Source organism: Protomyctophum parallelum, assembly GCF_964188405.1.
Source record: "Protomyctophum parallelum genome assembly, chromosome: 16".
Taxonomy (NCBI): Eukaryota; Metazoa; Chordata; class Actinopteri; order Myctophiformes; family Myctophidae; genus Protomyctophum; species Protomyctophum parallelum.
The window spans coordinates 31,823,682-31,836,181 of NC_139711.1; the positions used below are offsets into that span (position 1 = coordinate 31,823,682).

At 41.7% G+C, this 12,500-nt stretch overlaps 1 protein-coding gene across 2 annotated transcripts in view; it reads right to left on the reverse strand.

Annotated features, from left to right (window-relative positions):
• Nucleotides 1-12,500, reverse strand: part of dock2 (dedicator of cytokinesis 2) — a 156,951-nt gene that overhangs the window by 31,435 nt on the left and 113,016 nt on the right. The gene's annotated exons all lie outside the window — the stretch shown is intronic.

Sequence of the window (12,500 nt, forward strand, 5' to 3'; positions counted from 1 at the left end):
TGTAAATTAACTGGTTCAGAATATGGAAAACAAGTGTGTTTTTTTGGGGTGTGCACGCTTATCCGACACGCCAAAGGTCCAACATGCGGAAATCACCTGTCGCTCCTGACATGCATTGCGTCATGCTTGCGGTTAGGGTTAGGTTAGGGTTTGGGGTAGGTTGTCTGTCTAATGACTGTTAGTATGCTGGAATGAATATCAGCACTTGGAGAACAGTGGATATACAGAGTGAACTCAAAACTGTACCAAAAGTAACTTCTGGTTCCTTGAGACTGCACCAAAATAGTAATGCTGGACCCAGTTAAACCCAACATATAACTTTTGTTATATATCTTTTTTAACATTAACTTGACCTGTTCATTTTTACACTCAAATAAATGGTTACATTCCTACAGTAGATATGTTGTTGTTGTTGTTGTTGTTTCTACAGTTCATGATTCATGCAATGACTCCCTAGGGCCCCCTCCACTCTCACTCTAGCTATGTCCAATGACTCAGGAAAAGGCACAATACTCAAACTAAATGGGGCTAACAACCCCCCTTGGGTCCCCTCCATTCTAGCTAGACACTCTAGCTCCCCCTCTCTCTCTAGCACTAAAACTTGTTTACATAAGGGGGACTTTACTTTTAGAATGGTACAGTTCAAACGTACAGGTAAAAATCTCTCTCTCGACTTCCGGTATGGCGACGAACAGGACGGTCGCATAAAGTTGAGAGCTCCCACAGCCAACTTATTTATGCCACGCTAGATACTTGTAAATGTAGAAAACAAGAACCACGGTCAACGAGAAATGCACACGAGAAGGAGAAACAAAAGAAGAAACGAGAAAAGTGAGGAAACACACCAAGAAGAAGACACAAGAGGGGACACGCTAACACCCGAAGCTAACGAAATTAGCATGGCTTCCCTCCAGGCTAGTTTGGACGCTATCAACAGTCAGCTCGGCGCCCTACGGCAGGAGGTGAAAACGGATTTGAGAACATTCAAAGAAGAAATCGCGACGCAGATGGATAATAAGCTGATTGAATTCAACAGAGATCTCACGCAAAGATTCACCAAGATCGACACGGAGATGAAGGAGCAACGTGCTAAGATGGACGGCGCTTTGCTACGCACCGAAGAGGTTGAACAATGGAGCACCGAAGTAAACCACACTTTGCAACAAATGTTGGAAGAACGTCAAATGATGATAGACAAGCTGGATGCCGTTGAATCGCACTCCAGAAGATGTAATTTGCGTTTATATAACCTACCAGAGGACGCTGAATCAGAATGTGAATCGATGGTGAAATTTATCAACGATTGGCTGAGAAAAGAAATAGTGGATACTGAACTGTCTATACAGCGAGCTCACCGAGCCTTGGCTCCGAAGAGGAACCCGGACCAGCCGCCGAGATCAGTAGTGATTAACTTTCAGCAATTTGCTGTGAAAGAGACAGTGCTATCAACGGCTTGGGGGAAGAAGACTGTGATGTACGGGCAAAACAGAATTTATTTCGACCACGATTTCACGGACAGAGTACTACAGCAGAGAAAAGCTTACGCTGAAGTCAAGAGGGTCCTGAATGCGGAAAGCCCGAGAATCAAGTTTAACACGCCCTACAACAAGATGAGGATCCACTGGGCTACCGGGAAAGTGGTGTACCACAGCGCAGAAGAAGCAACCAAGGAAATGCGGAAAAGAGGTCTGATGGCCGGCGGAGAGGGAGAAGCGACGGGCGGCGGCGACAGAAACGACACGAGAGAAGGCGGAAAAGAAACCACGCTCATCGAAAGCTTGCGAAATGCCAGGCTGGCCAGCTGGACACAAGTCGATCGGACAGCGGCATGGAGGAGAAGGGCGAGAGGACGGCTGCAAGCATACAGTCACGATAAGTAACCAAGAGAGGGAACATATAGGGTCGTGAGTTAAATCAATGAAAGAAAGGACTGAAACATAACGTGTGATATTTGCATTCTCGTGTGTATGTGTGTGTGTGTGTGTGGGTGATGTGTGTGTGTGGGTGGTGTGTGTGTGTGGGGGTGTGGGTGTATGTGGGGAGGAGAGGGTTGGTGTAGTTCGCCAGTCTTTTAAAAGTACTAAACAACCGAAGTTTAATTCTAACATCATGGTGAATTATACGTGCAGCCTCTGATGTGTGCATGCGCACGTGCGTGCGCACGTGTGTGTGTGTGTGTGTGCGCACGGGGAGGGGAGGGGGGTTGAGGTGGTTCACTTGTCTCTCAAGGAAGACCATTATGTATGAGAACTGAAGCTTTAGTCTAACATATTAAGGTGGATTATATATACGGCCCCTGGTGTGTGTGTGTGTGTGTGTGTGTGTGTGTGTGTGTGTGTGTGTGTGGGGAGGGAGGGATAGGGTGACTGATGGTGGGGAAAAAGTGTTTAATTTTTATTTTTCAACATTTGTCTACATATGCTATGTGTGTTCCCCAGTCGTCCATCTGCATTGTAGATGGAGGATTGAGGAATAATTAATGTAAATAAGATCAAAGGGACACTGATTTGTACATATGTGGATAAATAGAAGGGTGAGAACATGTGTGATACGAAGGGAGGCAATAAGCATATTATTAGATCCTTCAACGTTTATTTTATTTATTTTGTTTTTCTACCAATAAGGAATATAGAACAATTTGAGTTGGTACAAAGGGAGGTGATGCAACTTTAATTCTAGTATGAGTAAACCTTTAGGGGTAAACTTTAATGCTAGATGGGGGCCCCTTCCCAACAAAGGGATTTCCCCCACAAAACCACAGGAGGGTCAACAAGAAGAGGAGGAGGTTGACAACTCTTTTTGGAAGTCTACATCTGTATATGTATCTGTGTTTTCGTTTTTGTATATAGTTGAAAGGGTTTACAGCTTTACTTTGATCTTTGTATATGAATGCAACAGGAACCTAAAAGGGAATCATCATAATAATTTTCCAGAATACTCTATAACCAAATATGACCACGAAACAGGAGATTAAACTTATGTCTTTGAATGTCAACGGTCTGGGAAACCCGATTAAAAGAGCTAAAGTTATGACCAAGCTTAAAAGAGAAAAAGCACAAATAAGCTTTCTTCAGGAAACCCACCTGTCCAAATCAGAACATGAAAAATTGAAGAAATTTGGCTATAAGCACACATATTATAGTTCACATACCAATACCCGTAAAAGAGGAGTGGCGATCCTGATCTCTAACCAAATCAAGTTCGAATGCCAAGAAGAAATAAAAGACAAAGAAGGCAGGTATATTATTGTTAAAGGAACAATTCAGGAGACAAAAGTGACGTTGGTTAATATTTATGCACCACCTGAGAGCGATAAACAATTTTTCAAAACATTATTTGACATCATAACTTTGAAATCAGAAGGAATTTGCTGGTGTGCGGGAGACCTAAATGTTGTAATTGACTATGACTTAGACACCACTAGCTTGAACAGGAATAAAAAGCCCATCTCAAAATTAGTCAAAAACACGTGGGAAGAAATGGGTTTTGTTGATGTTTGGCGAGACTTCCACCCGCTTCAAAGGGACTATAGTCATTACTCCCAGACTCACTCTGTCTACAGCAGGTTAGACTATTTCTATACGCAAAAAGAAAATAGAGAATTGATCCAGGGTTGTGATATTGGAATAGCAGATGTGTCTGATCATAGTGCCGTTTACATGAAGGTCTGTTTATCCGACAGAAAGAGGAATACAATATGGAGGTTAAACGCTGGACTGTTAAATAATAACGAGGTGGTAGAACAAATCAGAACCGACATTCAGAACTACTTGACTGATAACGATAATGGTGAAACTACTCCAGCAATACTATGGGATGCCCTAAAGGCAGTTATCAGGGGGAAGTTAATTGCAATTTCGAGCAGAATGAAAAAGGAAAAACTGGCTAATTATAAGCAGCTATTATCTGATCTTAAGACACTGGAACAAAGACATAAGATAAGAGCAGACAGACAAATATTCACACAAATGACTGAGGTAAGAAAACAAATCAATAAAATTCTCCAACAGGAGGTGGAAATGAAAGCGAGGTACTTTAAACAGAACTATTATGAGGCTGGCCCTAGGGCAGCGAGGCTATTGGCTAGACGCCTAAGGAAACAGCAAGCCGATATAACAGTTCACAAACTGATGGACCCTAAAACAAATAAAATAAAATACAAACAAGGAGAAATTGAGAATATCTTTCAGAAATACTATAAAGAACTGTATGCCCAATCACCCACCTCCTCTGAAGAGGAAACCAGAGCATTTCTCGATAAATTGGACTTGCCTAGCATTGGTGAACTAGAAAATAAAAGGATAACCAAAACTATAACCATGGATGAAATCACTACAGCAATAGGAAGATCAAAGGCTAGCAAGACTCCTGGAAGTGATGGATTCCCATCAGAATGGTACAAGAAATTTGCAAGTGAACTGTCCCCAGTGTTGCATTCCACTTTTAACTGGATTAAAAAAAATGGCTCTACCCCCCCCTCTTGGAAGGAAGCTGTAATTACAGTCTTACCAAAGCCTGGAAAAGACAAGACACTTTGTCAGAATTTCAGACCAATTTCACTACTAAATGTCGACTACAAACTATATACCTCAATCCTATCAGATAGAATTCAATCCTTTATTTCAGACATGATCGACGAAGATCAATGTGGCTTCATCCCAGGAAGAAAAACGCAGGATAACATTAGGAGAACTTTACACATTATGCACAAAATAAAGAATAATAACATTCCTGCAGCAATGGTTAGTCTGGATGCCGCCCAGGCATTTGATAAAGTTTCCCACAGGTTCTTATTCCTAACACTGGAAAGATTTGGGTTTGATGAAAAAGCAATTCAGTGTATCAAAACGCTTTATATTAATCCGACAGCTAGAATAAAGGTAAATGGTTCTCTGACAGATAAATTTGAAATAGAACAAGGTTGTAGACAGGGCTGCAATTTAAGCCCCTCCCTATTCGCGTTTTTTATAGAGCCACTGGCCCAGATGATAAGAGACAACGAAAATATAGCGGGAATAGAAATCAATGGTGAAAGACATGTTGTGAGCCTTTTTGCAGATGATGTATTGGTCCACTTAAAAAATCCATTGGAATCATTTGAACACCTACTGCAAACATTAGATCGGTTTAGTCTATACTCAGGCTACACATTAAACAAGTCTAAAATTCTCATGCTCAACTGTAGGCCGAATCAAAAACTCAAGGAAATAAATATAAACTGGGAGGCAAAATCAATTAGGTACTTAGGCATAAACATAACTAAAAACCTGTCCAAATTATATGCAAGTAACTATCAAGAAATTGATGATAACATAAAAGAAGATATAGAAAGATGGGCCACATATCCAATGGGGTTTAGTGATAGGATACAAGCGATTAAAATGAATGTCCTGCCACGCCTGCTATATTTATTCCAATCATTACCTATCCCTATACCTCCGACTCAATTCACAAAATGGGATAAACTTATATCAAGGTTTATATGGGATGGAAAACGACCTAGAATAAGATATAGTACGTTACAATTACCAAAGAATAAAGGGGGAATGGCACTTCCGAACTTAAAGGAGTACTTCCATGCAGCACAATTGGGACCACTCCTTAACTGGTGCAGTCTACCGTATATAGCTAAGTGGAAGGACATCGAGGTAAAAGGGTTTACAATCCCGATTCATGCAAGTATAGGAGAACGGGGGATCCAAACGAACGTGAAGAGTGAATTAGACCTGGACCCAATAACATCTTTTACTTTAACTACATGGTACTCTATAGTGAAACAATTGAAGGTTGGAAAGGAACTGGGTATGTTGAAATGGATTTCATATGATAAGAAATTTGAACCAGGAAGGTTTGATTCAAGGTTTAAGCAATGGAGGGATTTGGGTGTGACAGCCATATGCCTATTGACTCAAAAAGGAGAAATGAAAAGCTTCGAAGAAATAAAAAGTACATACGACCTGACTAATCAGGACTTCTTCCGATATTTACAGATGAGAGACTATTATAACAAAAACATTAAAAGACCGACGGAAGAAATACACCCCATAATACGAATTATGGAACGGGCATATGGTAGAGTCACACCCAAAGCCATATCTGTTTTGTACTCATGTTTGATGGATTCCAAAAAAACATCCACTGGATATGTTAAAAATAAATGGGAAAAGGAGTTGGGTGAGGAAATTCCAGATCAGATGTGGGAAGATATGTGGGAAAAACACCAGACAACAACCCAATCAAAGGAGTGGAGGGAATTTGCATGGAAAAACCAAATACGGTATTTTATAACCCCCCAAATTAAGAGCAAACAGCTTAAGAGCCAACAACCATGTTGGAGAGGGTGTAACCACATGAACCCTGACCATACACATGTTTTCTGGAATTGTGCAAAAATACAACCTTTCTGGCTGGTAATCCACACAGCTATATGTGAGGTAATAGGATATGACATTCCCTGCTCTTGCCTTGTAATGTACTTGGGTCTTATTGAAGAATCTGTGCAGTCGAGAGACCAATACCTGGTCAAAATCCTTCTAGCTGCTGGAAAGAAAGCAATTACAAAAAATTGGCTCAAAACTGACATCCCAGGTTATAAACAATGGCGAGCCATCATGGACAATATTGAGGACATGGAAAAGTTGACATTCAAGATAAGAATAAGAGTAGACCTCTATGAAAAAAGATGGGAAAAGTGGTCGTTGTATAAATGGACAAGAGGTGAAACATAATAGAATGATGGAAAGGAGAAGTTAAAAAGCATTCCCAAAGCAAGGTTCTAATATTATATTTTCTTTATTATGTAACTGCATTCATATGATCCGTTTGTTTTATTTTAACTTTATGTTTTTATTTTATTTGTTTTTGTTTTATGTCTGTGTTCGTTGTGAAGTTTGTCTTTGTACCATGTTATTGTTGTTTCTGTTTGTTTGATTATGTGTCTGAAAAACCCTTAATAAAAACAAAGATCTCTCTCTCTCTCTCCCTCTCCCCCGAAAATACTCGAAAATACAACGGTTTTACTGGTAGACCTTTTGGGCGACTTCGCCGGAGGTTTTAGGGCGTCTTCGCCAGGCTTTTGGGGGCGACTTAGCCGGGCTTTTGGGGCGACCGTTCTTCACTTGGAAAAGGGCGAGATGGAAAAGGGCACTACATCTACCCCTCTGTTTTTGGGAGCGCATGCTCGCGCTTCCCACTACACACTAGGCCGCTCAGGATATGCACAGCAACGCACATCTTTCTTGTCTCTCACGTGAGCACCTCTTCCATGTCCTGTCGACTATGCCAGATGTAGTATTTTAGACCCGAGCTGGGATCAAACCCCAGTCTCCCACTGGGCAAACCGATGCACAGAGTTGTTGTGGCCGGGTCTTGTCTGGGGCACTACACATGCATTTGTATTCAGTGTACTTGATTACTGTATGGACGCAGTTGATACAGAACACTGCTGATCAAATCCTTACTAATACAAAGAAAGTCAAAGTATACTACTCCAGTTCTCAGAAGTACGTACACCGGTTTCCTCTGTCAAAAAATTGATTTAAAGCACTGAATGGTTTAGGGCCAAAATACATTTCCGATTTGAGTGATACATCATGAACCTACCAGACCACATAGGTCATCGGATACGGCCACCGTTATGTCCTTAAAACCTGAACTCAGCATTTTGTTTTTATGCAATATATATTTGGAACACAATAGGGTGACCCGATAGCCAAATGGTTTGGACGCATGCCACATGGGTTCTAATGCCTAGCAGTCATTCCTGGTTTGATTCAGGGCTGGTCGAACTATTTGCTGCTTGTCTCTCCCCTACTCTCTGTGTTTTTCCTGTCTCTCTACTGTACACATGCAGTATCAAATAAAGGCTCAGAAGATTCCCCCAAAATAACAAATATTTGCCTGAACATTCTTTTTTATATAGAGTGACATCATTTATTCACTAATATAGTTTAGAAAGTCTCTATCTCTAACACACATAATATTGGAATTCTGTGGCTGTGAGCAGGTCTCCTGTGACTTCAGTGAGCCTGGAGTCGCCTGAAGGGCGAGCTTTAACGATCTGCACGCACACGCGCGCGCGCGCGCACACACACACACACACACACACACACACACACACACACACACACACACACACACACGGTCGGATACTGCTGGTTTCTGTGCTGAGGACAGCTGACAAACAGAGAAAGAGAAAGAAAGAGAGACAGAGAGCGTATGGGTATATTACAAAAAGACATGACATTTTTACTTTATTGCCTCTCTCTCCCTCTATCCCTCTGTTCCGGTTTATTTTCCTGTGGTGCTGGTTCATCAGTAATAGGATTAAAAACACACACAAAATCACACGCACGCACAAAATCACACGCACGCACGCACAAAATCACATGCACGCACGCACGCGGTCAATCGCTCAATTAGATGAATAAGTGATTGTCACGTGCATCCAGGCAGTATGCTTGTGTTACAATAGTTTGACATGTGCAGCTATAAGACAAACATACAGTACATATGAATTCAGCAGGTCAATGTGATGATTTGACAATTTGTTTTACATACCGAAAATAGCCGATCTATAACGCGTCGCAGCGCTTGTAGATCTGCTATTTTCAGCATGCAACCAAGTGCAAAATGACTTATACTGGATCTCTTGTCCACTAGTCCCTTCCTAACATTTTAGTTTGTATTTGTTGACGAAATTGTCAATATATTTTGTATCAGTTTTAGTCATCACATCTTCATTTCGTTTCCATTTAGTTTTCGTCAGTGAAAAAGGTACCGGTAGTCAGTTTTCGAACAGTTTTCGTCATGGTATTAGTCGACGAAATCAACACTGCACTGCAGACACGTTTTCAAACACATACAGTATATGTCTGCCGGGCAGCCCCGCCTCCTCCCACACAGTGTTCCACTCTCCTGTCATCTCCTTCACTTCAATAGAAAATAGTTTGCGGGTCTCGTCACGCGGTGTTGAGCTTATAAATATGGCAAGAGCCTCCGCGACCAGTTTTGATTGAAAAAGAAAACAGCAGAAACACTGTTTAAATGTTTAGCGTTTGAGGCAAATGAACGGAGGAATATGTTACCAGCAAGCCTTTATACTGTGTAGAATAAATGCTACATTGCAGTTAGCATGAAGAATTGTGTAAAGCACCTAACATTAATGTTCTCACGCACTGAACCCTAATATACTGTATAAAGTAGGGGTGGGCAACATAAAAAGAAAACCTCAAATATCGCAATTTCTAATGCCATAATAATCTTTAAAAATCATAAGGGGATAAAATATACTTTTGATTTTTTTTCCCCAAAAATTACATTCATTCATTTATTTGTGGTTAAGTGATGCAGGGTTTATGCACAGTATGTGTGTCGTACTGTACATACTGATACATGAGTACACTGACAAATAAATGGGCAGAGAGAGAGAGAGAGAGAGAGAGAGAGCTTAGGTCTTATGCAATAGTAAAGAGATTATGAAAAAGCAAAGCAGGGCACAGATGTGAGCCCGGCCCATTCTTCCCCCATCTCATCCCATTCAGCTGCAGTCAGATATGGCCACTTCCATGTCCTCCCATCACCCGGCCTTTTGGGACCATTCAGACACATGACCGCAGAGATAACTAGAAGGACACACTGAGGGTTGCTAACAGTCCCTTGAAATACAGAATTGTCCCTAATTTGCTAACGAAAAGACTATTGAACTGATAATGGGAAACGCTTTGTTCCTTTTTGTGGGGGGAATCAATCATCCCTTATTTTCCATGGAAATAAAGGACGCCTGACCGGGCGTCCATTATTTGAATTGCAAGTAATTGCCAATCACTGACCGATGAGACTGATGAACGAACAGAAAGACTCGTACCAGGATGAGACTGATGAACGAACAGAAAGACTCGTACCAGGATGAGACTGATGAACGAACAGAAAGACTCGTACCAGGATGAGACTGATGAACGAACAGAAAGACTCGTACCAGGATGAGACTGATGAATGAACAGAAAGACTCGTACCAGGATGAGACTGATGAATGAACAGAAAGACTCGTACCAGGATGAGACTGATGAATGAACAGAAAGACTCGTACCAGGATGAGCCTGATGAATGAACAGAAAGACTCGCACCAGGATGAGACTGATGAATGAACAGAAAGACTCGTACCAGGATGAGACTGATGAATGAACAGAAAGACTTGTACCAGGATGAGACTGATGAATGAACAGAAAGACTCGTACCAGGATGAGACTGATGAATGAACAGAAAGACTCGTACCAGGATGAGACTGATGAATGAACAGAAAGACTCGTACCAGGATGAGACTGATGAACGAACAGAAAGACTCGTACCAGGATGAGACTGATGAATGAACAGAAAGACTCGTACCAGGATGAGACTGATGAACGAACAGAAAGACTCGTACCAGGATGAGACTGATGAATGAACAGAAAGACTCGTACCAGGATGAGACTGATGAATGAACAGAAAGACTCGTACCAGGATGAGACTGATGAATGAACAGAAAGACTCGTACCAGGATGAGACTGATGAATGAACAGAAAGACTCGTACCAGGATGAGACTGATGAATGAACAGAAAGACTTGTACCAGGATGAGACTGATGAATGAACAGAAAGACTCGTACCAGGATGAGACTGATGAATGAACAGAAAGACTCGTACCAGGATGAGACTGATGAATGAACAGAAAGACTCGTACCAGGATGAGACTGATGAATGAACAGAAAGACTCGTACCAGGATGAGACTGATGAATGAACAGAAAGACTCGTACCAGGATGAGACTGATGAATGAACAGAAAGACTCGTACCAGGATGAGACTGATGAATGAACAGAAAGACTTGTACCAGGATGAGACTGATGAATGAACAGAAAGACTCGTACCAGGATGAGACTGATGAATGAACAGAAAGACTCGTACCAGGATGAGACTGATGAATGAACAGAAAGACTCGTACCAGGATGAGACTGATGAATGAACAGAAAGACTCGTACCAGGATGAGACTGATGAATGAACAGAAAGACTCGTACCAGGATGAGACTGATGAATGAACAGAAAGACTCGTACCAGGATGAGACTGATGAATGAACAGAAAGACTCGTACCAGGATGAGACTGATGAATGAACAGAAAGACTCGTACCAGGATGAGACTGATGAATGAACAGAAAGACCAGGATGAGCGTTTTGTATGTTCTGTCAGATACTGTATACACTAACCTCGCATTGTCACAAATTGTCCAGTACAACTTTCCGGATCAGCTTATTTGCACACACATACATTCACAAACTGTTGTTCCATATTCGCTATAGAACCTACTGGATCAGCAACCTGCAAAGTGACTTGATCAAAGTCGAATACACACGTAGAGTCAAAAATGTCCGCTGCTGTATCATTGGAGTTATCCTTCACTCATACGCAGTTACCAGCCATGTTGGTGAATGCACCACCTATTGCATGTACTGTATGTCTATTGATTGAAGCAGAAACTCTCTCCACAATTTAAAACTCTCAGAATTGGCAACCGATTTAACAGAAGTGTTTATGAAACAGAAAAAGGTTTTAGCCTCCAGGTACTGACTGTACCTGGAACATATTTCTTGCCCTGGCACTACGGCAAGTGATCCAGTGGCATATATTATGCCGTCTATTGTATACAGTATACTCCTATACTGTCTATACAGTCTACTGTATGTGTTCTGTTCTTTTTCTGTTCCTGTAAAGAAGGCGGTCAGCTTGCCGCAGTTGCCGGAGCTGTGTCCGGGGAATGAATGAGGCACACCTGCTGCCAATGATCCCTGGTGCCTACAATAATGTAAGCACTGCAGGCTGGCCATTCTGGGAATTCTTTTTTTTTTTCAATGTTTTTTTGTGTTTTTCACCTTTATTTTATATTTTTTTATGGAGTAGGCTGACAGGAAATGGGGAGAGAGATGGGGGGAAGACATGCAGTAAAGGCCGTCGGGATCGGGAGTCGAACCCGCGGCACACTGCCAGCCAAGGTGCCTGGACCATTGAGCCATGGCCCAGGGCCATTCTGGGAATTCTTTCTGTCTCTCTCTCCTCCCAGGCAGCAAGCATCTTTTGTGTTTGGTTCAGTTTTTTTGTGTGTTTTTATTTATTTTTCTTTCTTTTACACCTGTCTATTACACTTTCACACATCAATGCACTCATCACTACAGAGTACTGACTAATTAAGCGCGTGTCACCAGACCTTCGTTCCAAACTGGCCCGTGTGATCCGGTCTAGGCCACGGCTACTGAGAAAAAACACACAAAAAAACACGGTGGTTCCGGTTGTGGGTCATGTTGTTTCGGCGCCGTTTTGTTTTGGTTCCCCCAATTGAATGCTAAATCAAGTATAACTATACTTTAGTCTCACCAGTCACTACGAGTAGGAATAGAAGATGGATATACCAAACAAACTATTCCTATAAGCTAAACTATGCCACATCAAGGGTTTTATTGGGTATAGGTCCTAAA